The following is a 26797-nucleotide window of genomic DNA, read 5'->3' on the forward strand; positions in this document are numbered from 1 at the left end:
TGTTAAAGGAAAACCATTTAATATCATTTTTTATTCTCTTAACTATCTCAATTAACACAGGGAGTCAAAAAATTTCTTCAGTCATTCCAGTACCTGTATGACTTTTGGCACATATTATATTTCTATGGTTAACAAAATATTTTTCTTTTAATTGATTTGCTTTTAAACTTAAATAATGACCTGAAGCCTTGTTCAAAGAGAAAATAATGGAATTTGTTTTCTATTTAGTGGTATTTGTATTCCTCCTTTGTAAAGTCTGTAAAATAGAATGAAAAAGTCATGTTTGCAATCAACACCAACCTCACAAAGCAGTTATGAGGTTTGGATAAGATAATATGCGCAGAATGCTTAACACAGGTGCTTAGTAACTAAAGACCATTTTCAACAGTGTATTTTCCCTTTGGATATGGTTGTTTCTAATCATCTTAAGGGGGATAATGAAAAAAGTTTCCCCTGGAAAAATCTCATCTCCCTCACCTTTTCTTCTACTGAGAGGTGGTAAATATACAGCCAAAAGAAGTTTCAAGAGGCAAAGATCAGACTCTTTTTGCCAAGTTTTGGAAAAGGGTTAAAATGAAAAACCATTTGTTTCTTCCAGCTGGGATTAGGTAGCAAGGGGAGAGTTGATTGAGACCTCTGTCCTCACCTCTTCCTATTTGATTCTCCTCTACTTTCCCTGAGACAAAGAAGAAAAAAAATTGTATTCTTCTTACACATGTCTAACCTTCATAGAAACTACTGTGGCTGCTGCTCTAACTTTATTCTTTGTGATGGTTAACTTTAGGTGCCAGCTTGACTGCATTAAGGGATAACTCGATTGCTGGTAAGGCATTATTTCTAGGTGTGTCTGTGAATGTGTTTCTGGAGGAGACTGGTGGGTCTGGGGACTGAGTGGGGAAAATTTGCCCTCATTGTGGGCAGGCACCATCCAATACACTGAGGGCTCGAATAAAACAAAAAGGCAGAAAAAAGGTGAATTCACTCTCTCTCTTCTAGAGTTAGGACGCCCTTCTTCTCCTCCCCTCAGAAATCAGGACTCTAGGTTCTCTGGCCTTTGGAGAACCACCTGCCTCCCATGACCTCCATAACCATTAGGTAATAAATTTGTGTTGTTTTAAGCTACTGAGTTTGCGATAATTTGTTACAGCAGCTAGAGAAAGCTAATACAGCCATGAACTTGTTAGAAATGCAAATTCTTGGTCCCCACCCAGGTCTACTGAATCAGACACTCAGGAGTGGGGCACAACAGTCTGTTTTAACAAGCCCTCCCAGTGATTCTGATGCTTGCTAAAGTTTGCACAATACTTTCCTGCCTCTGCTTTCTCACTGTCCGTTTGTTGTCCTGCTTTAATCTAATTTAAAGCCCCACCATTCATTGCACCTGCTCTTGAAATCACCTAATTGCCTGTTTGAATCACCTGTCTAGCTTTTATTCCATCTGAATTTTCATCATCATTTGAGACTATTAACCATTAAATACCTTCACTTCTTTTTTGTGGTTCTTCCTCTATCCACCCCTTAAGTATGGGACTTTCTTGCGCTATGTTCTGCAACCTTTTCTCTTTTTCCTCTGACTCTCTCCCTGGGCAATCTCACCTACTTCCAAGTCATGTTTCAACCTAAACCCTGGTGACTCTTAATCTGCATCTCTAGCACCAGCCATTTCTCTGCTCTAGTCCTGAATTCTAAATTGTGTTCTACCTCTCCACTTGTATTCCTATTTGGGCCTCAAATTTAATATATCCTCCCCAACTTTACCCCAACAAATCTGCAGTTCCCCTTGCATTTCTTTGCATTTTATGACCTTATCTGACCTTATCAGACATTCCATTGCCCAGTGATCCATGATTCTTTTTCACCCTTATCTTTCACAAATAATTGTGCACAAATTGTTTCAATTCTATTTTTAAAATATGTTTGAACTCCACCGCTTTAGAGCCTCGCCTCTGTGTCACCAGCTGCAGCCCTAGTTCAGTGTTTCTCAAAGAGCAATGTTAAACAGTACACCAAAATTACCTATGGTGCTTGTAAAAATTCCTGGGATCTGGTTAGACTCACCTGAATTTGACTTTCAGTGGGATGGGGTGAGGGGTCATGGTCTAATAATCAGCATTTTAAGTGCATAGCTTGGTTGGGTTTTATGCTACCAAATTTTAAGAACTACTGCCTTAGATAAGCGATCACTGTTGACCTGAACTCTATTCCTTGGTTTTTGTATTAGTCTTTCTAATACAAAACAGCTGCAAAACAGCTTACCTCCAATTTAGTAGCTTAAAACAACACACATTTATTATCTCACAGTTTCCTTGGATCAAGAGCCCAGGCATAGTTTATCTGGATTCTCTACTCAGAGTCTTTCAAGGCTGCAGTTAAGTGACTGGCTGGGCTGCATTCTTATCTGGGGCCTCAACTAGGGAAGGATCTACTTCCAAGCTCATTTAGGTTGTGAGCAGAATTCATTTCTTGTGGTGTACAACTGAAGACTGACTCTTCTTACTGACTATAGCTTGGAGCATGCCCTCAGGTCCTAGAGGTCACGTGAAATTCCTTGTCACTTGCATTTAAAGCAGTGTTAAAGGAGATAATTTTGTCTTTTACCTTAAACATTTTATTGACATCAAATAATAGAGATTTGGTTTTTGAAGATTCTGTAACTCTGATGATATTTCAACTGAATTGCACAGCAGTTAAATGATTTAAATATTAGAAATAAGCCCAATTCCAATGTCACAAAAAAGTATTTTCCTAAGATTAAATAATATGTATTATTTGCAATGTCTGTGACACTCTGTACAAAAATCTCAAAGGGTGCTTGTTAAAAGTGCACGTTCTAGAACTCCAGTCAGTCCCCAATTTCTGATTCAGTAAATCTTAATATTTAACAAGCACCCCAACTGAATCTAATTCAGATGTCCTAAGAATGATGTTTTGGTAGCCACTTGTCTATAAGATATAATAAAAAATAAACATAAGTAAGTTGAAATATTTTAGAAAGTAAAAAAGTCTTTGAACATAGTTATAAAATCATATGCAAGGGAAATCCCATCAATTATACTAGTGATGATTTATCTACTTTAAAATTATGCAAAATGAGTAGTTCAAATCAACAGCATAATTTTACTAATCTAAGACAGTCTATGGTGACAGATCATTACCTAATCTTTGTTAAATTAATCTGCATTATAACAACAAAATCGCATTAAATTTAATTCACTGAAAAGTTTTCAGCCAGCTTCATGTAAATCTTCCAATACAGAACTAGTCCAATCTTTTCTTTTTTCGATAGCAGTACCTTTATTTTTATAGTTTTTTATGTAGCTTTTTAAAAAAATTGACATGTCATAGTTGTACATCTTTTTGGGGTACATATGATATGTTGGTACATGTATACAATGTGTAATGATCACGTCAGGGTAATTGGGATATCCATCACCTCAAATTTTTACAGTTTTCTACTTTATATTCAGAATGCCTTTTTTGTTAGGAGTACAGCCTGACATAGGCAACACAGTACAGTACAGTATAAGTCCATCAGCCACCAAAAACCAGTGGAGGAAAAAAGTCTATAAAATCATGTTAAAAATTAATTCAGCCCTGTCTATCTTTGAGTGTCTCTTAGCTTTTGCAGAATCCAGATTATAGATTATCGGATATGAGTTCATGTTTTTAGTTTACTATCCTGCATTAAAATATCCAACAGCAGGATTTTTTCCCACTCAGCCTACTTGGGAAGTTCCATGTGATCACATTAATGGATGCAACACTAACCTAGAAGCTAGAGGCACAGAATTTTACTCCTATATCTTTGTACCCTACTATCAACCTCTAGTGGAAGATCATGCAATAATTTAGATTCTTCTCCAGAATAAATCTAGTTAATTCAGGTATCTATGGTGACCTTCCTCACCACCTCTATCCCAAATTACTCCATATAAACCTGACGAATTGAGCTACCCAAAATACAGGAAACCAATGCAAGGTTACACCCCCAATTGATATATTAGGGAACAATCCTACAGCTAATCCACAGTAGTAATTTTATTAACAATTAATCTGATATTTGGGATGACATGATTTTAAAACCCCTGATTGTTTCAAAGAAGGACTCAGGGGCTGGGCGCAGTGGCTCATGCCTGTAATCCCTGCACTTTGGGAGGCCAAGGCGGGTGGATCACAAGGTCAGGAGATCAAGACCATCCTGGTCAACATGGTGAAACCCATCTTTACTGAAAATACAAAAAATTAGCTGGGCGTGGTGGTGCGTGCCTGTAGTCCCAGCTATTCAGGAGGCTGAGGCAGGAGAATCTCTTGAACCTGGGAGGTGGAGCTTGTGGTGAGCTGAGATGGCGCCACCACTGTACTCCAGTCTGGCGACAGAGAGAGATACTCTGTCAAAAAAAAAAAAAGAAAGAAAGAAAGAAAAAAAAAGACTCGGATCCAGTTTTGTAGTATCTCAATGCTTATTCACATTTCCCCAAGATAGCAGGCTCATCATGAATGACAGAACTTCTCCCGGCCCTCTCCTCACTTATTCAGGGCTGCTAATGCATCTGTAGTCTCACTCATTGAGTCCTCAAGAACTCCTTCAAAGCAGCAACCAAAGGAGATAAGCTGATCACAATCAATGAAGTGTTGGGGGAATGTACATAATAGGTTTACACACGAACTCAGAGTTTAATTATTTTAATTAATTGACTGTTTAATAACTGGGTATTAAATTAATAGTTTTTAAATAAAACTTTTAATTTTCAATGGCTATGTTGTAATTGTAATTCAATTTATTTCATGGGAATATTCAAAAAGCTTTCCCTCTTTATGAGCCTTTTTTTACTCCTGTAAACTGACATAATACAATATCTTTAGTTTCTAGAAACTTATTTTGTTTCTAGCCTATGTAAGCTTGAGTCAGGAAGTATGCCTTGCTTATGTTGGCGTATTTAATTTCTCTCTTTGTCTCTCTCTGTACATACATATATGCCACGTAAGCACATTGACATGTTGAAGAACTCCAACCAAATCCCCAATAGTGTTCAAGCAACAACCTCTCACTAAAATAACACAAATATTGGACACTTATGAAAAATTCTCAAATATCCAACAGTCTAAAATAAAATGACAGTTTGTAGTATTGAGAAAATTATTTATTTCTGTTTTTTAGGCAAAACATTAAAAATATACAATGTGTAGAGAACGGTTTCTCTCCTACTCTGAGGATATATACAATGCTACAACCACATTCTAGGGAAATTTATCAAAGCTAAATGCAATTATAAATATGCCTGTCACTTGACTCAGGAATTCTCTTTCTGGGAATTTACTCTACAGAAATTCTGTTACCAATGCATAAAATAAGAACCTAAACGGATTCACTAGGATATTGTCAGTAATATCAGAAACTGGGGAGCCACTGCTCTACCTCTTCCTCTAAGTAGCCTGAGGTGATCTTTGAAAATGATTCACTATTCACTTGACATAGAAAACCCCACAAAGTCATGCAAATCAAGAGATTCAAATCGTGTTCATTTAAGAACACTCGTGAAACTGCCCAGGCCATCAAGGATATGCATGTATGAAAAGCCACTACGTGACCTGAAAGATGTCACTTTACAGAAGCAGCGTGTACCATTCCAACATTGCAATGGTGGAGTTGGTAAATGTGCCCAGGCCAAACAGTGGAGCTGGATACAGGATCGGTGGCTTGAATTTTTGCTGTACATGCTTAAATATGCAGAGAGTTATGCTGAACTTAAGGGTTTACATGCAGATTATCTGGTCATCGAGCATATTCAAGTGAACGAAGCACCTGAGATATGCCTTTGGACTTNCAATATTTCATATATTTTCATATAGAACTACTGTGTTTGGTTTAAAATTACATATTTTCATGTACTGTACTAAAAAAAATCTCATTCTTATTTTCTTATTAGAAAAACAAAAAGGGTTTTAAAGTTTAAAGACTCTGTTACCATTATTTTTAAAAGGAAATATTTTGCTCAGCTTAGTGCAGTCAGTTTAGCATTTTGTTGCAATAATAACTTAATGTAATTGGATTATTTGTAACAAAAAGGATAAATGTTTGAGGGGATGGATACCTCATTCTCCATGATGTGATTATTATGCATTGCATGCCTGTATCAAAATACTTCATGTACCCCATAAATCTATATACCTACTATGTAGCCACAAAATTTTAAAAAATCAAATAAAAAAGAAATAATTTGAAATAGATGCAAATACAAGGCATCTTAAAGGACCATTTAATCTTTTTAGATCTCATTTTGAAAATATGTGACCTCAGAAAAAAATGATAGCAACAGGTTTGCTTTCTTGTAACATTAAATTTCTTTTAATTGAAGTTTAGGCACCTTCCCAGAATCACAGATTCTGCAGACAAACTGGTAGGCAGCTCAGTTATCAAAAAACACCCCAAATGTTGTATATATGAATTCTTTACTTCTAATCATTTTTTCTAAAATAAGAAAAAATAGGTATCCACTGGAATATGGATAAAACTACAGCCCAACTATGGTTTAAGCCAAGGGTCTCCAACTGTCAGATCGGTACCAGTCCATGGCCTGTCAGGAACCAGGCTCCACAGGTGAGTGGCAGGCAAGTGAGCATTTCCATGTGAGCTCCGTCTCCTCTCAGATCAGGGGCAGCATTAGATTCTCATAGGAGTGCAAACCCTATTGTGAACTACATAAGTGAAGCATCTAGGTTGCATGCTCCTTATGAGAATCTAACTAATGCCCGATGATCTGAGGTGGAACAGTTTCATCCCGAAACCATCCCCAGCCTGGTCCATGGAAAAACTGTCTTCCATAAAACCAGTCCCTGGTGCCACAAAGGTTGGGGACTGCTGGTTTAAACTGTGATGAGAAGTCCCAAGTCATATGTACAGCTAGATGAAAACATATAAGAAGATACCAAACATATATATATATATATATATATATATATATATATATACACACACACACACAAAAATGTAGCATGTTTATACCTGTATCTATATTTAATAGGTTGTCTGATAATCATATATCTAGTTTTATAATGACAGTGTTTGTTTGATGCTATCAAGTAAACAATCTTTAGTTCATTCTAATTTTCTAATTCAGAAAGAAAAGAAAAATCCATTAAGAAAAAGCAATTTTAGAAGGACAGGAATTGGGGCCAAATAGGTTGTACAATCTATTTCCTCTAAAACTAACCAACAGAAGGTCTGGCAGCCTGTTTTAGTTATCAGCAGCTTCCATTCATTAAATCTAATTGCTATGCAGAGGCCATTTCAATTGATGCATGTAAAAAGCAATTTCAAGTCCATGGTGGTGGCTTCCAGCCTCTCTGGGGAATGGATGGTCCATTCTGCTCCTTTTTATGTTCACCTTAGTACAGGAAGGCAGTTGAAACTACTAATGACTGCCTATCCTATGAGTGTCACTTGGCCAAACTTGTCAATAAGTTTATCAAGAGGATTCTCTTGGAATTACATATTCCAAGATACATTTGGAATTGTGAAACACAAAAATTTTACTAGAGAGAAAAAGAAAATGAAAATAAATGAATGAACAGTTGAATGAGTGAGTGGCTGGGCTATGGTGCCTGGGCTTGGGCTTTCGGGCCACCCTGTGTGGCTTTAATCTTGGCTCTACTCTTAATCTTTGGGCAACTATGGACAAGCTATTTAATTTGTCTGAGCCTCAATGTCCACACCTGTAGAATGTGTAAAAGAGCAGCCCTGTCTGAGGATTAAATGAGTCAAAGCGTGTTAGCTAACATATTGTTCCTGCTTTACTAAATATCTTCCATTCAGGCTGACAAAATAATACAGAGTTGTGTCCTATTTCAGAAAAAATTCATTTTTTTAATGATTCATTCATTCATTCATTCAGACATTTTGTATTTTCTGGTTCTATACTTGTGCTTATTAAAATGACCACATCTCATCAAGTGAACCTAATATTTGAGGTTTCTGAATGTTTTAGAGAAAAATCTAGATGATAACTAACAACAAACACTACAAAATAACAAACCCAACAAAAATGTGAGTATCCTTTGTGTGGTGATAAAGAGATAATTTTAATCATTTGAAAAAATATAATAGTATTGAATTAATATATTCATATACATATTTAAATGACATCAGATGTAGACTCAAATTTACATTTGCTAGGAATAAAAACTTGTCATATATGGTCACACTCATTCACTAAATACCTAGCTACATGTATACTATGTTGAAGCATAATACTTTGTAGATTAAAGTGTTCTGATAATTATTATCATTAATCAAGTGCCTACTATGTAGCAGGCACTTTATGTTTGGCATATATTAGTCCTCACAATAAGCCAACGGTAAAGATATTGTTGCCTGTTTACAGACCTAAAGAGGCTACTAAGGAGGAGGAAGCACAGGAAAGCTCAAGTCTGGTGCTAAAGTCAATGTTTTTCCTTGCTTGTTATGTGGCTTTGATCTTTATAATAGAAGATATTTTCTCTTTAATTAGACAGCATTATCTGGCTTCATACAATTATATACTTAACTTCCCTTTGAAGATATAAACCATGCTTATTTCTAATACACAGCCCTAAAGCATATTTTATAAACACTATAGGTACATAATGTTGTACAGTGTTTCTTCTACCTCTCTAAAAATGGTATTAGATCAGTAGCAGATTTTTCAATCAGTGGCCTCCATGATTGTGATTAGGACTGTTTACAAATACTGGATCTCTTGCTCTGGGCATGTGGTAAAATTCTGAGATTCTCTGTTTCCTTGAAAGCAGTGTGGCCATCAGTGGGAGTGGTGAATTTTGCTTCCAGCTTTTAGAAGCAGCACATGACTGTCCATGACTCTTTTTCCCTGTCTCAGGAATTGTGAAGTCATAGGTGGTGATGGTACTTCCCACACCCAGGTTTCTCAGAAACTATGATGCCAACTTGCAATGGAAATGTAGAGTGGGCAAGATATAAACATGGTCATTGTAAGCTACTGAGGTTTTGGAATTGTTAGTTACCACAACATAACCTGGTTTGTACTGACTGATATAGCATCTTGGAATCTAACCAACTTGGCATTTACCTTAAGATCCCAATCTACTTAAAAAGGGCAACTTCTTGAAAATAATATAGAAAAGAAAGCTTACCTTAGTATTTTATGACAATTTACAGGGTGATAGCCCACCAAATCAATCTTTCTTAAATTGCATTCTTCTGCCATTTTCCCCTTTGTGCAACCCAGGCATGAACTGGGTTAGGGTGGGAAGCTGTAGATGACACAATACAGAAGCCATTCTTCTACATGAACTCAGTGTACTGAATAACATAATGTGATATTTAGTTTTTTTTGTAAGAAAATCCAAGGTTGAGAAAATTACCAGCTAACGTGCATTATCTGTTCTGTTGCAGTGAATACAAGAAGTAACTCAAATGTGTGGAATACATTTTTACTGGCCTTAATAATTAAATACTGTGGTGTATGCCTTTCCATATCCTGAATAACTAATTAAATTATTCTGAAAATGATGAAATGCAATAAAATCATCTTGCTGAGGTTAGCTTTGTGACACCTTTTATTATCAAAGAATATTTTTAAAGCCCCACAAATAATTTCAGTAGAAAATGAAATGTTTTGTTATATCTTGAAAAGGTTATGAATTGCATCTTGCTACTGGCAGCAAATTTCTCCAGATTCTATGTTCTGAAGTTGACACTTCCATTATATTTTCATTGTATTGAGACTAAATTAAAGCAGATCTTATTATAGAAAAAGAATCACATTCTATTTTAAGAACTATTCTCACAATTCCAACTTATTATAATATCAGAGGACAACAGAAAACAGCAAAATTTATTAGAAAGAAAACATAATTATCAAGAAAAATAGCACTTTAAATAAGTTGACTATTTCAAGCTACCTAGAGATCCTAGAGCTATGAAGCTGCTTTGGAAAGTCCTAAGAGCTTGATGAATAATGTATTCTCTAACCACTTTTAACTTTATTTATATTTCCCACTTTGTTCTATAAAAATCTCAAGGTGGTGTACAGAAAGGCATACAGAGCAATGGGATTAAAAAAAGAAATGAGGAAATAGGGACTCTGAAAAACAAATGTCTGGAAATAAGACAGAAATAAGATTAGTTCCTAAGTTAAAACAACAATTTACAAGATTCACAGGTGCTATATAATGAGAACAAACCAGTTCCTTGGGTTTCTAGTTTATGGAGTATTTTCAGAGAGGCCAGGCTGAGTTACTGGAGGAAAGAGAAATCTAAAAATCCAAAATTTTAGATATTTTACCATAGTAGCTTAAAAAAGTGGAACATCACCCCCTCATATTCTATGCATTTATTCCTACATTGTATGTGTATAAATATGTGCCAATATATTTATTAAAAATACATTAAAAAGATAAATAGAATAATAGATATTGAATTATTTTCTTCCCTCACCCCAGGGGACAATTTTCCCTGTACCAACCTCACCAAGATATGACAGGAAAATGCATGGATGCTTTCCTAGCCCCTCAAAGGAAGGAATATCTCCTGCTGCTGAATAATCTCATCCCTCACCCTCCCCAAACATCCCTGCCTGCCTTTTAATCTGAAAGTTTCCACACATTCAGCAAAGGAGGTTGTCTTCCACAAGCATTCTGTCTCTACACAACAGAAATCCATTCCTCAAATGTCTTTTCTTTCTCTAGGAACCAGTTGTCTTCATTTCTCAAAGATTTTCCTATGAAAAATCACAAACTTGTTCCACCAACACAATATACTGGAGACAAAAAATAGACCTCTTCCACTCTTGATTTTTCCCAGAATCTTTTGATAAATCAGGATTTTTCCAGTATTTTACTCCTACCATAGCAACCTCTTAGTGCACTTCAAAACCTCATTAACCCAAATATCAAGGCCAAAGACTAAGACAATAGCGTTTTGGCCAGATTAATCTCTTATCAAATTAGAAAGAGAATTTTTTTCTTTTTACTATACTTTCTCAGATGCCTAATTTACAACAATTCTTCAATTTTCACCACACAACTCATCTGCAGGAATCTCACTGTTCAATGTTATCATTTGAATTCCACAGCCTCCCCTCCTCCTGCTTGGGGCCATCAAGGTCACTGTGGCCATCAGAAGGATCCTCTGGGACTGGGATTGGCAGAAGTGTGTATCTGCCCAAGCAGGATCCCATGCTTGTGCAGCACTTCCATCTAATTTCACTATTAAAGCCTATATCAAAGCTTCTGAATGGCAAGTTGTAAACATTTCTAGCATGACATTGGTACAACAGTGCAGCAAACACTAATCAAACTAATTCAGTGCTTAATTTCATTTGCTTCTGCTAAATGGCTTATGTGATATGGCAACCTTAAAGACAGACTTCTCATAGACTCTGGAGTTTACATTTACATGGGGCAGAGGTAATCACTCCCAAATGCAATTATCTCATTACTACCAAATCTATATGTGGAGAACTAAATTAGGACCAGAACACTTTTCACTTTTTATTTCTTACTATCCTTGTTTGCTTGTTCTTTTTAAGCAGCTATTATTGACAAAGTAAAAAGAAAAAAGTTTTCCTACTTGTCAGCGCTGCCAAACAAGATGGTTTAATAATCAAAACAAGGACAAATCATTCTTAACCTTTTTATTTCTTAGTTTTCCCAAATGCAAAGCAGGTATAAGATAAAGACCAATTCCCTACTATCCTGGGGCATTAATTACCAAGATAATGATTATCAGGCTCACAGAAATGCCTATAAAAAAGTCTTTGTATAAAGACAACCCATTTTTCTCTTCCACACTCGAAAACACACTATTCTTGGGTTCATCGAACTAGAATACAAGGTATCAACTTCACCATTTATTATGATAGAGTTGGCTGTGGTTATTTTGTCTGCCTGAGAGGGCAACCAGATTTGAGTTGAAAAACTGTTTGGCCTCTATCAAACCTTTATAGATTGATTTAGTGTGGGCTGCATATTTATAGTTTCAAAGAACTATCTAGAATATAGAAGGGGACTGACTTTCTCTGGGAATTTGTGTTTGATTGAACTAAAATATCAAAAAGTCTTCTTTTATGTTAATCTGAAATATCAAATAAATATTATGAGACTAGCACTGCTTTTGAGATGTGTATTTATCTGCTTATACTACATCAGGATTTAATTCTTAGAAAAAACATTAATTTTAATGAAAATAAAAGTATATTATTGTTGAAAAGATATGAAATAAAATTATTTTAAAGAATGATACACAAATTTATACTTTTAAGCTGTATTTTAAACAAAGGGCATTTCAACAATAAAATAAACCTAACAATAATATATGCTAGAGATAAGAGATTTAAGAAAAAATAATGACTTCTGATTATACAGTATCTGAGGCAACACAACCACTTAGAAAAGTTTCACAAATGGTTCAAATAAGCGATTGACTATTTCCAGTTTTAACTACCTGTCTTGTTGATAGACTTATTACCCAAACCTAGGGTAAATAAATGTGTTAAATGGTAGATGGATGATGCACAGATAACCAACAATTGTCTTTCTGAAATGCAGACTATAGGCAGAGGATGCCGGTCTCTGTCCCTTTTCTCAACACTTCTTTGCCCTCCTAGCAGGGAGCAGGAGTTGCTGATCTCACTGGATTGGTTCCAGGATACTGACAAGGCCAGGCTCATCACTAAATGTAGTAGGAGCTTACACGTATGAGCATGGCTCTCTCTCCCGTCTACTTCTTCCTTGCAGTTGGGTCAAAACTCATTCTGGGCCTTTCCTGGGGGCAGTTCTGGAGTCAGCTTTGCCTTTCTCCTTTTCTCCCAGCTTTTCTGCTTGTAGACCTCACGGGGCTCTCATCTGGTTAACCCAGTGATGGCAGATCCTGAGGTTAGGGGTTGGGTTTAGGAGAAAAGAGTCTCCTCCATTAGGTTTGAGTTATGAGCTTTAGCCCAGTTCTTCGATTTATGCTGTGATTGCTAAATTAACTTGGAAAAATCAAAATAATTTGCCACTTTAAAAATAAGCCCCTTCCTAAAATGAAAAATTCTATTTGTGAGTATAATGAGAGGCCAAGAAAGAGGCTTTTCTTCCAAATGCTCATGATACTACCAGAGCGAGGTTCCTTAAATCAAAACCTGACTAAATAAAATAATTTGCCAAGAATCAAAAACAATGTCTGTATTGTAAATATTTAATCACTGAGTCATTGATAAACCAAATACAACTACATTAAGATGCTTATTAATGTTTAATTATTGTTTAAACGTAACATCCTCAAGAATGTGTGTATCCATTCAAAATTTAAAGTGGAATCTAACAACAAATAAATTCCCAAACACTGATGAAGTAACAGTTACTAATATTTAAACTAGATATTAATATCCAAATATTCTTTCAATATTCCAATACATTCATCAACTGACCGAAAAGAATGGGAGGATGGGCACGGTGGCTCATGCCTGTAATCCCAGCACTTTGGGAGGTTGAGGCAGGTGGATCACGAGGTCAGGAGATCCAGACCATCCTGGCCAACATGGTGAAACCCCGTCTATACTAAAAACACAAAAATTAGCTGGGTGTGGTGGTGCGTGCCTGTAATCCTAGCTACTCGGGAGGCTGAGGCAGGAGAATCACTTGAACCAGGGAGTTGGAGGTTGCAGTGAGCTCATAATCGCGTCACTGCCTCCAGCCTGGCAACAGAGTGAGACTCCGTCTCAAAAAAAGAAAAAGAAAGAAAAGAAAAGAATGGGAAAGGGACTCACACAATCAACCCAGCAGTAGGCTTCTCTCTAACAGGAAAACAGAGCCTTCAGCATGTTAAATCTGCTACCCATCGGTTCTAACTAAAGAGGGTGAGTTCGTGTCAGAAAGGGAAGAAGGTGATAGGTAATGTAATGTGAAATACCATAGACACGTGAGAAAATAACTCTCGCAATCCCACATCACCTTTTTTGCCAAAATGGCATACAGAGAACATAAGATCCTGAAAATGATCTCCTTTCTCCAATCCCAGTTTGTAATTGTGCCAAGAGCAGGGAATTATATTCTAAGATGGAAAATAACCTTTATATTTTATCCCAAAGTAAATATTTCAATCATACAATCAATAAACAGTCTTTAAGGATTCTGAAATTGCAGTATGATATATGACTAAAACAGTATCTTTTTTTTATTTCCATTCGCACAATGGACAGACATTTATAGCAGAGAATTTTATTACTATGCCTTCTCACCCCAGCCAAATAAATTCTGTTCCCAGGGCTCCCTCTCTCTGAATGCCTTATTGTCTACAAAGTGCTTCTTCTGCCCAAAAAGTCTTGCTCATTGCTAACCAATTGCAAAAAGTTATAATGACCACAAGAAAGAAATCAAGACTCCAACAGATAGATGAATTAATGTAAATCAAGACTCCAAACAATACGTTGTAATTATCATGAGAGAAAGAACAAATATTCAACAAACACATCTCCAGCCTTATCAATTATCAAAGAAATGCACTTTAAAACAACAATAAAGTACCATTTGGCATATGTTAAATTAGATAAAATAACAGAAATTTTCAGTCCTATCAAGGTGGCATAACAGAAATGTATTGCTAATAACAACGTAAAAACTAGATTTTACTCTTGCAGCATAATATGGCAATATGTATCCAGAAGCATAAAAGTGTTCTTGCTCTTTGACCCAGTAATTATAAAATTCACCCTCAAAATCTCTCAGGCATTAAAATAATATGCACATTAAAATGTTTATTACATAATAAACATTTACAGTACAAAAAATAAAACACTAAAAGGGAAATGTTTAAGTTAATGCTAGTGCTTCAAATAGGATATAATGCAATCATTTAAAATTACAAATATGAACACTATCAAAACAATATGGGAAATGTTCACTGTACACCGTTAAGTGAAAAATAAATATTAAGTTATGTGAAATAAACATGTGGAGAGAGACAAAGACTATATGAAAAAATACTTTTATATGTAATCAAATGTATCAGGATAATAGGATTAGGGAGGGTTTATTCAGTGACCTTCTGTATTAACATTGTTATAATACTATTTTTACAATTTAAGATTATTGGAGATAAGATTTTTTTCCTCCATGGACATTTGAGTTATGGTCTTAAAGGCCAGGTGTGTCTTATTCATCTCTGTGATATTCTAAGTGCTGGCCTAGCTCTCTATAGAATTATTATCACATACCCTCATTTTTAGACAATAATCCAGATTTCTAGTCATCGTAAATCTCACTATGCCTAAGAAGCAGCAAAGTAACACATCCTCTCTTTGGAGTGCCAGAGAGCAGTGGAATTTCATAAACTGGATTTCTAATTCCTAAAAAATCTGAAATTATCAACATTTCATTTAATTTGGAGCCCTTAAACAAAATTTTCTTCTTCAGGTAAATTTCCTTACCAGATAATTTTTTTTTTCTTTTTTCTTTTTTTTTTTTTTGAGGCGGAGTCTCACTCTGTCGCCCGGACTGGAGTGCAGTGGCCGGATCTCAGCTCACTGCAAGCTCCGCCTCCCGGGTTTACGCCATTCTCCTGCCTCAGCCTCCCGAGTAGCTGGGACTACAGGCGCCCGCCACCTCACCCGGCTAGTTTTGTATTTTAGTAGAGACGGGGTTTCACCGTGTTAGCCAGGATGGTCTCGATCTGCTGACCTTGTGATCCGCCCGCCTCGGCCTCCCAAAGTGCTGGGATTACAGGCTTGAGCTACCGCGCCCGGCCTTTTTTCAAAATGAGGCTCCTCACAGTATTGATGCAAATCCTTTACATTGCCTGATCAACCTGGAACACCACATCAAAGTTAATGATAACTATTTTTATGCACCACTGATATAGACAAGGGGCTTGATAACAGGACACTCCTTGAACATAACAGACAGTTTATGGAAAGAACAATCTCATGTAAATGTTTAGCTCCTGAGAACCCTATTGCAATTACACAATAGGGAAAGAAACTCTACATTTTCTAGAAAAAATACTCACTAATATTTTGTGTTAACCCAGAATTAACTATTCTCTCATAAAATTCTAATTTTTGTCCCATGATGAAAATAACATAATTAGGTCCTCAGGTTTTTTTTCCCACAACTAAACAACTTTTCTCTTAATTTAGGAAAAAATGCATAGCAATAATATATAGAAATTGGTATACTTAATTGATGACACATTTTTTCCTTAAACTTTATTTTTGCTTTTCTCACTGGTCAGACATGAAAGTGATTTCAAAAGAAGGTGATAATATCTGATAATGCTAACTAGTAATTCAATTAAAATTCTGTGCTGGTTTCCACTTGAATATATTACATTTTTAAGACTCTTTTAAATTCACCTTTTCAAGCATGTTCCTATCCATAAGTTGCTTTGTCTTTGTGCAATAGTAACTAGGTACTGCACTTATTTACATATCAGAAAACGAGGCAAAGTGTCAAGGAAAGTACAAATTCAGGGTCAAAGATTGCTTCACTTTCTCAGTCACCTATTAGCATTTAGGGAATTCTTGCTTTTTAAATTCTTTTCGTGGTTTGAGACTATGTGAACGACATCTGGGGAAGAAAAGTTTCTTTTCTGTAATGAGTTGTTTATAGATGGTGTTTACTACCAAATGGTTTTAGGTAAGGAGGAGTTGGGAAGGGGTGGCTACAGGTTGTTATTTTTGACCATCATATCTGGAGTAGAAAGGGTATTCTCTACTAGACTAACAGCCTAAGGGGAAGTGTGAGATGAGAAGACCCAGCATTTACCACCTCTAATCATGAACCACGGCACATTGGTTGGATACAAGCCCTGGAGTGATGGGGTCTTGATAAGACATGGAAGGTAGTTTGGAACATGATTCATGCAAAGCAGTGACATTAGGGCTTGGACCTATATGGGAAGGTACTGAGGTCATGCAGTTCCTGACCAGCACTCTGGTTCTTCCGGCACTGTATTAAGCAACAGAATAATTTTCACCCATAAATCCTTCCCCAGCAAGACAAGCCATTAAAATCCAAAGTCAGCTTGCAAGCTGAGCTCCAGCATCCCTCCTGCAAGAAAACTTACTTAATTATTCTGGCTAATACTGAGATCCTCCTTTTCATCTTTCTTGCACTTTGTAATTTCAACCATAACTCTGAGTTCCTAATAATATTTTCCTTGTATTATCCTCCATTTTTTTCACATATGTTCTGGTTCCTCACTAATATTGTGAATTTCTAGGGAGTAAGTATTATTTATTTTACATGTTTTCATAACCCCACCCTCACCCAAAGACTTGCACAGTGATGAATATATGGTAAGTGAATGGCAAACTTGTAATTATGATTAATTTATTTTTCTTCTGACTATAATATTTAGAAAATTCTTTTATTTATCTTTTTGAAAAAGTAGCATGCAAGCATCACACTCACTGCAACATGTAATTAGAAAATTACTCAATTATTCAGTGAGGTACCAAGCAATAGTCAAGTGCAAAGCTGTCAAGAGAGCTGGCTCCACAATGGGTACTTGTTAAGAATCAATGCATACTGAATAAAGGAACAAAAGGAAATATACTTTGAGCTTCTTTTTTAGAAAATTAAATACCATGTTTCTAAGAGATAATTAAATAGGTATACACTTAAAGACAATGCTTGATAAATGGTAAAAGTCAACAATCCAGATAACTAGGAAACTGACTTTGAAGTAAATTTTAAATCTAGAATGCAGAAATTCTTTTTTTTTTCATTTTCTACACCTCTCATTTAGCAGCAGAGAATGCACAAATTCTTAACATATGTCCTTTAATGAAGTATGTACAATCTTTGTATAACTTTATTTGATAGCAGAAGGGGAATAAATTTCTAGATGTCAATGTACTCATCTTTAAAGTTAGTTACACACTGGAGAACATGCAGTTCCGTTGGATTTCATCAGCTTATGATGTTTTCTCCACCCTACAGCTACCAGAAGCCCTCTACTCATTGTGTTCTCTCTCCATCTCTCCAGTCAAGGTCAACAGCTAACGGATGACAGAAGTCATGCTCTGTCTGCAGTATCCTTACTTTAATGTCTACACACTCTTCTCAGGATGAAGGTCAAGTTCCTTAAATATAGTTTACAACAAAACCTGGCCTGACCTGGTCCCACCTTCCTCTTCAGCTTCCACTGGTCCCCATTCCCCTTGTCACCTAGGATTCAACAGGGAATTTCTTTCAGCTCCTCAAACCTTGTGCTCATTCTACTCCAGTCCTTTAAGTATGTTGCTCTCCCCGCCTAAAACTCTCTTCCTCTCCTTTTTGCTTTGCCTGGATAGTTTCTGTTCTTCCTTAGTTATCACTTCAATAATTCTTCTCTGGTCCTGCACCTCCTTCTCACAGTCAAAGTTAGCCACTCCTCTTTTAGGCTTTCATTGTCTCTGCTCTTCTGTCACTGCCCTTATTGCACTGTAATACTATTTTGCTTTTTGGTTTTGTTTTACTTTTTCAATTCTTTGCCTTTATCCACCCCTACTACATGCCCCGCAACATGCCCAACCACCACTAAGTAGTAAATTCCTTGAGGACAGTTACCATCTTGTTTATTGCTATTATTTCCAGTGCCAGTTTGATATTTTGATTACTAGAGTTGTCCAAAGATAAGGACACTAAGGTAAGTAAATTCTTGTTATTACAAAGATGGATGTTAGAGTGGAAATCAACATGTGTGTTTTCTTTTTTCTTCTTCTTCTTTTTTTTTTTTTTTTTTTTTTGGAGATGGAGTCTCGCTCTGTCACCCAGCCTGGAGTGCAGTGGCCGGATCTCGGCTCACTGCAAGCTCCGCCTCCCGGGTTCCCGCCATTCTCCTGCCTCAGCCTCTTGAGTAGCTGGGACTACAGGCGCCCACCACCACGCCCAGCTAATTTTTTGTATTTTTGGTAGAGATGGGGTTTCACCGTGTTAGCCAGGATGGTCTCGAACTCCTGGCCTCGTGATCCACCCACCTGGGCCTCCCAAAGTGCTGGGATTACAGCCGTGAGCCACCGCGCCCAGCCAACATGTGTATTTTCTAATAAAGTCCAGGGAAAAATCATTTGATATCAAAGAGGCACAGCTCAGCCTTGGAAGAAATGTTTTAAGAAGTTTGCTCAACCAACACTATTGTTTTATCCACAGTAGTATAAAGCTGACTAAAAAAAGTTCATATCTACTAAAATTGTTCAAGTGCTTCAAATAAAACCTAATACCCTAGAAACACTTAGTAATTGTAGCCATCACTCAAGGGCTCAAAACCTATTCTGAGGGCACCAAATTTGTGAGGGGAATGCACTAGGTTTTATGTCTACAAACAGCATTCCCTTTGAACTTGGAAAGGATGTTATAAATTCTTTGTACCTAAAATTTGTGAAGATAAGAACGACAGAATAAAAATTGCCACATCCCACCTTGACACATCTACCACAGAACTACCAATCAATTGGAATTGATGGGGTAGGAAACAGCAGAAAGTTTCGGTAACCAAAACAGAGTTTTCTTTTATTCTTAGCTTCTTGTCTTCGTATATTCTGCTGGAAGCAAAAGGTGTGTAATAATTATTGGAATCTCTGAGAGTATGTCTCTTCCTGGATTTATACTAAGCTCAGGAAAACACTTCCGAGTCTCCAGGCTCAATGAAATCAGAAGACTAAATACAATTTTTTTCTATCTCAAAAATCTATCAGTAATTATAAACTGTGGATAAAATCAAGCTTGATATATGATAGAATTGGGAATTTTTAGTCAGAAAACAGGTTGGAGTCCCATTTTCACTACTTAAATTACTGTGTAACTTTTGGCAAGTAGCTTCAACTCGCTGGGACTTTGCTTTCTTGTCTGAGAAATGGGTATAACAATAATTCCTGCTTTACCTGTCTCACTGGGTTGTTGTTAAGATGAAATGAACTGATGTTTATAATAGTTACTATATATGGAGTGCTTGCAATATTCCAGACACTATCCTAGGAGCTTTACAAACATTTTCTCATTTAATTCTCACAACTTTGAGACTGGTTGCTATCAACCTAGTTTTTCAGATAAAGAAACTGAAGCTAGACAGCCTTAGACACTCATGTACACTCACCTCAAAGCTGTGAAGTGTTAGATCTGAAACTCAAACCCAAGCTGTTCAATTTCAAAACCCATACCCAGATTTCCATGCTTCTCTTTGCAAGAGCACTCGGTAATAAGTATCAGCATTATGAATCTCACATTGAAGCATTATCTAATTTGTTTCTTATTTTCAGAAAGACAGAATAGACAAGTATGTAAAGGAGCCTGAATAAGAGAACTGATACTGGCTTTACAGCACCATGAATTTTTGGCCACTATCACAGCTTTATTGGTGTTATGCCACTGCTGTTACTGAATTTTGAGTAGGGGCAGATCTAAGACATAAGCCAAATTTTACTTGGTAATGAATAGTATATGAAAAGGTATTCATTTAGTCTAGTTTTAAAGATGTAAGACTTTGCCTAAAAAGCCAGTTCACTTTCTAAAAGGACAAATGTCCATAGATCCTTGCATTATTTTCGGATAGCGTTCACAGATTTCTTTAAATGCCTTTGCACATTAAGTATTTGGCTGTAAGTAACTGGTGTACTTTCCAACACAACAGGTTTCTATCCATCTGGTTGAGTCAAATTCCATGAAAAAACGGTATTCTGCCTGTTCACCTACTTTCCTCATCAACAAACTGATCTTGCGGTCAACCCAGAGATGAGCAGTATCTGGAAAAACAAACAAATGGTGACAATGTAAAAGAAAGGAGAAAAATTATCCAAAGCGTGTGAGAATACCATAGCATCCTTCTCCCATCCCCACAATAAAAGACTCACTATAATAACTTCATCAGCATCATCTAAGAGCAAGTATAAAAGGTGATCTATCTAAGCTTCTGGGGTAGGCCTGTGCATTTTGATACTATCCCTTCCATCCTCCTTCCAGAAGCTCATAATCACCCTGATGCACAGGCAGAAGATCCCCAGTAAATCCTAAAGACATAGGAATCAGTTGCAAGGGCTTTTATGTGCATGTGACTGGGAAGAGAAAGGAGTGTGACAGGCAAGTTCAGAAATTAAGACACACAGCTGTGGGAGATAAATGTCCAAAAGTAAAATTTTGGACTGCAGAGCTTCTGTAGCAGCTCAGTTCAGAGATCATCCATCAAGAGCTTCCTATAAGCTAGGCTCTGTGCTATGCCCTTGAGACCTCCTTGTCTATAAACAGCATATATCTAGTGAACTTGACCTGAGACCTTCTTAACTCTGGCAACTGACCAGTACGTTCATAGCTAACAGCCTAGGAACACTTTCTTAAATGTTCTTCCTTTCTGGTTGCAAATCTCTTTACTACAACTGATATAACCTCTGATGGAAGACACAATCCCAGATTGTGAAAATTCACCCATTCTGACATCACAAAGTCAATTATTTAAGAATACATTTGTCAAACAAGGAGTTGTTTCCTGAAAAGCTAGTATTTTGTCTTTGAAAGAAATGGCATATCAAAATAATTTTAAATTTATTTTAAAAACGTATCATCATACCTACTAGTATATGTAAGACTTCATTTTGAAGCATTTAAAATATATTTTCATACTATGTAACATAATAGTACAAAAATTATCACAGGAAGAGTGTTCCCAAACTTCCTTTCTCCCATTGTTTCTAATTCCCTCTCCCCTTCCTAAATTAGAAGGATTGCGTCTTGTAGAGACAGAGGCTAATTCTGAGCCATGATGAAGTGCTAGGAAAGAATGTGGGAAGCTGAGCAGTAAACCGAGTTCAACTGGATCCAAGAGGACAGCCATTTGGAGTTTAAGGAATGTGGACAGGAGGAGAAAGAAGATTTTGTAAGTGCAGCTATGGACTATGTCGTTGTTTTTCCTCTTCAAAACCCTTCAAAAGGCTGGAATAATTCTTAATTATTTTGGCTATTACCTGGTAATTATTTTGGCTATTTAGCTATGCAACTGACCACTCTGAGGCTGGACCCCTCGTTCCCGGACATAAGGACCTCAGGGAAAAACAGAAATGATTCCAGGGCCTCCCAGTCACAGCCTCTGAGTCATGGTGGCCCCAGTGAAGGCATACCTCAGGAAACACCCTCCCTGCAACTCCACCCAAAGTGAAGAATCCTGGAGAATGATTTCAAGAGAAATGGAGAGAGAGGAAGAAAAAGTACTTAACCACAGGAAGAAAAACAGGAAGCCCAGGTGGGAGGAAAGGGCGATGGCAGGCAGGGATGAGTGCAGAAAGAATGAGTGCCCTTGAATGAAACTCCAGTGTAGTAGAAGAGGTTCCCCACATTGGAGAAGCAGTCCATAGCTCCTATGGATGATGGGCAAAATGAGAACCTGAATAAGCTATCTGTTCCAGAAGTATGTAGACTAAACTGAAGGGGAAGGGTCCAAGAAGGCAATGGCTTTGGGGCTGCACTGTTCTTTCTGCCCCTACCCCAAGGCACTGGACTGCACCTGCGGGTTGCATCCTCACATCTGCAAAGTGCTGCCAGTTCACCACATGCCACTCAATCAAGAGATTTGTTGGCAGTCCCTTTTGCCTTCCTCTGTCAGTAATTACCACAGACTTGTCAAAACCAAGGGGAATAGGTCACATCCTGTACAGACAATAGGGAAAATCAGGTTCCTCTAAAAAGCCTGATTTAAAAGCAATTTTGAAAGTGGTAGCGGAGAGAAAAACAATTTATTTTACCTGTAGATCTGAGCAAAGAACTTTAGAACATTTCTTCACACTGCCTGCCTGGCAAAATTGACAAAGGTCAGAATGGTAAATTTTCTAAAAGTGCATAAGTGTACAATACATTTAAAGTACTTTTAGAATTTAAAGATGATTGAGTGTGAGGGAATATGTCTAACACTCCCCATCCCAGACATATGAAAATGCCCAGTGAAACACACAAACACGGGGAAATCTATATTAGCTCACTCATCTGTTAAATATGTATTGACCTTTTTTTACTATGTACCAATTCTAACTCTAGATACCAGGTAAACAGTTGAAAATAAGATGGATATAGCCCCTCCTTTTTTCTACATGAAACCTTGAAAAGGTACCATTTACATGCCATGAAATGCCTTCCCCTTCTACTACATAAACTGCAAAAAAAAAAAGTCAATTTAAGAAAAATATAAATCCTTATTCAAAACTCTTCTCTGTGAGAGATTTGGTGCTAAGACATTCTTTCTAACTCCAGAATAAAGGTGGACACAAGAAAACCAGGCTGGCACTTAACCAATGAACTTAATATTCTATTGGTGCATGGGGAGCCCAAAGAACAGTTAAACAACTCATAAAACAGAATCATCAATCTTAAACTGATTTTTATTTATTCTGCAATATATATTTATTGAGTACCTGTTAGGACAGATCATGTGTATACTGCTAAGGAATATATGGAAAAGTGAAATGCATGATTCTGTTTTTTTATGGCCAACACTCTGCCCAGTGAGATAAGTCATCTTTATAAATAGAATCCTAACCACACAGTACACACAGCAGCTGCTGCTAAGTACCAATTGGGCTGTAAATGCAATAAACAAAATGTGTGTCTGGGGTGCACTGCAGGAATTTTCAAAACCCTGTTAAAAACGCAACTAATTTTCTTTCCTTTAACCATGTTCCTCCACCTCTGTTTTTTATTTTAGTTAATGGGAACACCATTCACCCAAGCCAGCCCTTCCAAAAGCTATCCTTTTCCCATATGTTCCACATTCAATTGGTCACCAATACTGGTTGCTTCTAAGGCAGAACTGTCTCTTAGATCCAGCCCTTTCTGTTCATTCATTCTGCCATTGCTGAAATGCATGCTTAAATACTTACCATCATTCATTTGGACTATTGCAACAGACCAATGTGATCGCTCATCTTCTCTCCCTATTCAAGATCATCCTCCATACTCCCACCAGGTAACATTCCCTCTAGCCTATCAAGTCCAAATTCCTTGGCAAGATATGGAAGGCCCTGTACAATCATCTGCAACTTAATGCTCAAGTTTCTGATGTTCATCTTGGATCTTCCACCATTACTCAAACTCACAAGGCACACTCATGTTTTGATGTCTTTGCATATTCAGACTCAGGGTAAACTTCTTCACTCTCCCCGGACACTGAACTCCTACTCATCCTTTGAAACTCTATGCAGGTAGAGGTAGTTGTTTCACGCTTTGTGCCACCACCCAACGTGCTTCATTTTTAATTGGTTAGAGCATTCATCATGCTTAACCATAATGATCTGCTCATATATGGCTATCTTCTTCACCAAATAATGGGCTTTGCAAAGGTAAGGACAGTGTCTTATTTATCTTTGTATTCCTAGTGCCTAGCACAGTGCCTGGAACATAGTGTGTTCTCAGTGACTAACTGAGTTTCCAAGAATGAATGGATGGCTACATAGAGAAAGAAAAAAAAATACATCCTGTGAGAGCAATCAGGAAAAACTTTATGGATGATATTGGATTTGAGCTTCATTTTTTAAAATGGGCTAAGAGTTCAACAGGAAGAAATGAGGCAGAAAGTGTCCATATGGGGACAGCTATGTATGCAAAAGCATAAAAGTTTAAGTAGAGATGACTTTTTTTTAAAGAAGATGGTCTGTTTGGCTGTAGCAAATGACCATGAATAACATCTGAAGTCCTTATCCATAGATAAGGTCCCAATTACTCAAGTATGACAACTTCTCTAACCCGCTGCCTTTCCAATCCCTGACTCCACTCCACCCACTCCACCTTCCTTCTGTCTTTCTGATACACCAAGCTTGTTTCTGCCTCGGGGCATTTTTCCATTGCTGATCCCTTTGCTTGTGAGATCTCTGAAGGGGCCTTTCTCTATCTCTATCTCCCTCTCTAATGCACCTCCAACCCACCCTCTTGATTAGAAACCCTGCTTTATTCCTTTGTACCAAACATCGCATTTTGATGTTTACTTATTTATTTACTTGATTTTTATCTAAATCTCTCCCCAGCCCCATCCCACCAGTATATCTCCAATATGTAGGATACTGTCTGGCACAACAGTAGGCATTTATTAATAATAAGTATTATTTGAATGACAGAAGTGTTAGATGAGGCTGGCCATCAGGGTTAACAGGCAGTGAAGGGCTCTGAACTAAATTTTATAGGAGGGTTGGAGTATGTGTACTGCACATATTTTACATGGAAGTAACATTACTAAAGATGTAAATGTATAAGATATCTTTAAGTAAATATACAGAATACTTTCAAGACAGGGAGATACTGGAAAAGGATTCTGAGAAACCTCCAAATATTCAATCTCCTTATATGTCTTCATATTTTAATAAATTTGCTAAAAACATATTTTTAAATAGCCAATTTGGCTACTTCCACCACCATCACCTGCATCAAATCTTGCAGATTCTAGATTAATTGAATCATTCATTATTTTTTAAAGTCAGTTTTGTTATATTCTTATAAAAGCACAGAACATAATTATTTAAGTCTTTTTCATATTTCCTATATTACTAGAAAAAATCAGAAAGACAACTATTAAATCTTAACTTGTATTTATGCCCCTGGACCAAAATAAATGTAATTTAACAATAAACCTAAGTGGTTAAGTTTGCAACAAATATTTATTTGTTTGGGTTCCCTCTTTTATAAAATTGTGTCTAAAGTTTAGGTTTTGGGGTTAGGGAGATGTAAAAGTGTTCACACTCCAGACACAGACACTATGACTTCAGCACACATACTTATGTGAAAATACATGGCACATACAGCAACTAGATGGCGAATCTTAACAGTGGACTGAGTTAACTGAGGCCTTAATTTTCACTCTGGGGCATGATATGCAAAACGATGAGGATGAGGTTAAACTAATAACCTTTAATGTCCCTCCACCCCAAATTTCTAAGATTCTATCCTATGCAGATGCCTAGAATAATTAATTTGACTACGGAAACACTGTCTCCCACTATAAAAGAAATTTAAATACTTCTAGAACTAGACTTGGTACTCATGCTACCCCATCACTGTTTTGTTCTTTATAGAAGTAACTTTCATCTTTATTAATAAAAGGATACTGGATAATTTCCAGTTCTACCATAGCAGTGTACTTTTCCTATAATCCATCCCTTTTCACTGATTATGCCTACAAATTCTAGAAAAGCAACAAAACTACCTAAGGACTCTGAACAGGAGCGAGGGTAAGAAGACTAGGGCAGGCAGACAAAACTTGGAGAGACACTCAGTATAGGGCTTAGTTTCCCAGTTCTATTTTCCTCTTGTACCTTTGCCTAGAGGGTGGAACCCAGTCGTAGAGCAGCTTTACAGTGTAAGTAGCTAAAACTCTGATTCTTTGCCATCTTTCTAGCTAGAGGCACAGGGAAAGGAGTCTCTGCAACTAGAGGGTGGGAGAGAAATCCCAGAGGGTAAAGAGAGAAGGAAACACCTAATTCTGTGTAAGACCACACAGGTATTAGCCTAACCAAAAACAATACACACGTGTGAGACAGACCCAAAGCAGCATACCAAAAGCTGAAAGAACTGAACTGAGATTTGAATCACTGCCAACAGAAAGCAAGACAGAAGTAATCAAGTTGATTGTCTACTGAAACCAAAACAAGTTAATTGTCTATTAAAACCAAACATTCTTCAGAAGATTATAACAGAACCTAAAGTCTATATAGCATAACATTTAGTGTCCAGCATACACACAGAAAGAAGTAGAAATAAGTAAGCCAGTCTGAAGAAAAAAAAAAAAAAAAAAAAAAAAAAAAAAAAAAAAAAAAAAAAAAAAAGAAAACTTCGGGTGTTTAATGTTTTAAAATTA

At 36.9% G+C, this 26797-nt stretch overlaps 1 protein-coding gene and 1 long non-coding RNA gene across 2 annotated transcripts in view; one reads left to right on the forward strand and one right to left on the reverse strand.

Moving 5' to 3' along the window:
- SLC35F1 (solute carrier family 35 member F1) overlaps positions 1-26797 on the reverse strand; it is a 404702-nt gene that overhangs the window by 254017 nt on the left and 123888 nt on the right.
- LOC108544721 (uncharacterized) lies at positions 13743-20732 on the forward strand. Its single transcript, XR_001889944.1, has 3 exons — positions 13743-13856; positions 17941-18074; positions 20609-20732. It is a non-coding gene; the product is annotated as an uncharacterized LOC108544721 (long non-coding RNA).

The sequence above is a fragment of the Rhinopithecus bieti genome, unplaced genomic scaffold (genome assembly GCF_001698545.2).
Source record: "Rhinopithecus bieti isolate Rb0 unplaced genomic scaffold, ASM169854v2 scaffold_27321, whole genome shotgun sequence".
Taxonomy (NCBI): Eukaryota; Metazoa; Chordata; class Mammalia; order Primates; family Cercopithecidae; genus Rhinopithecus; species Rhinopithecus bieti.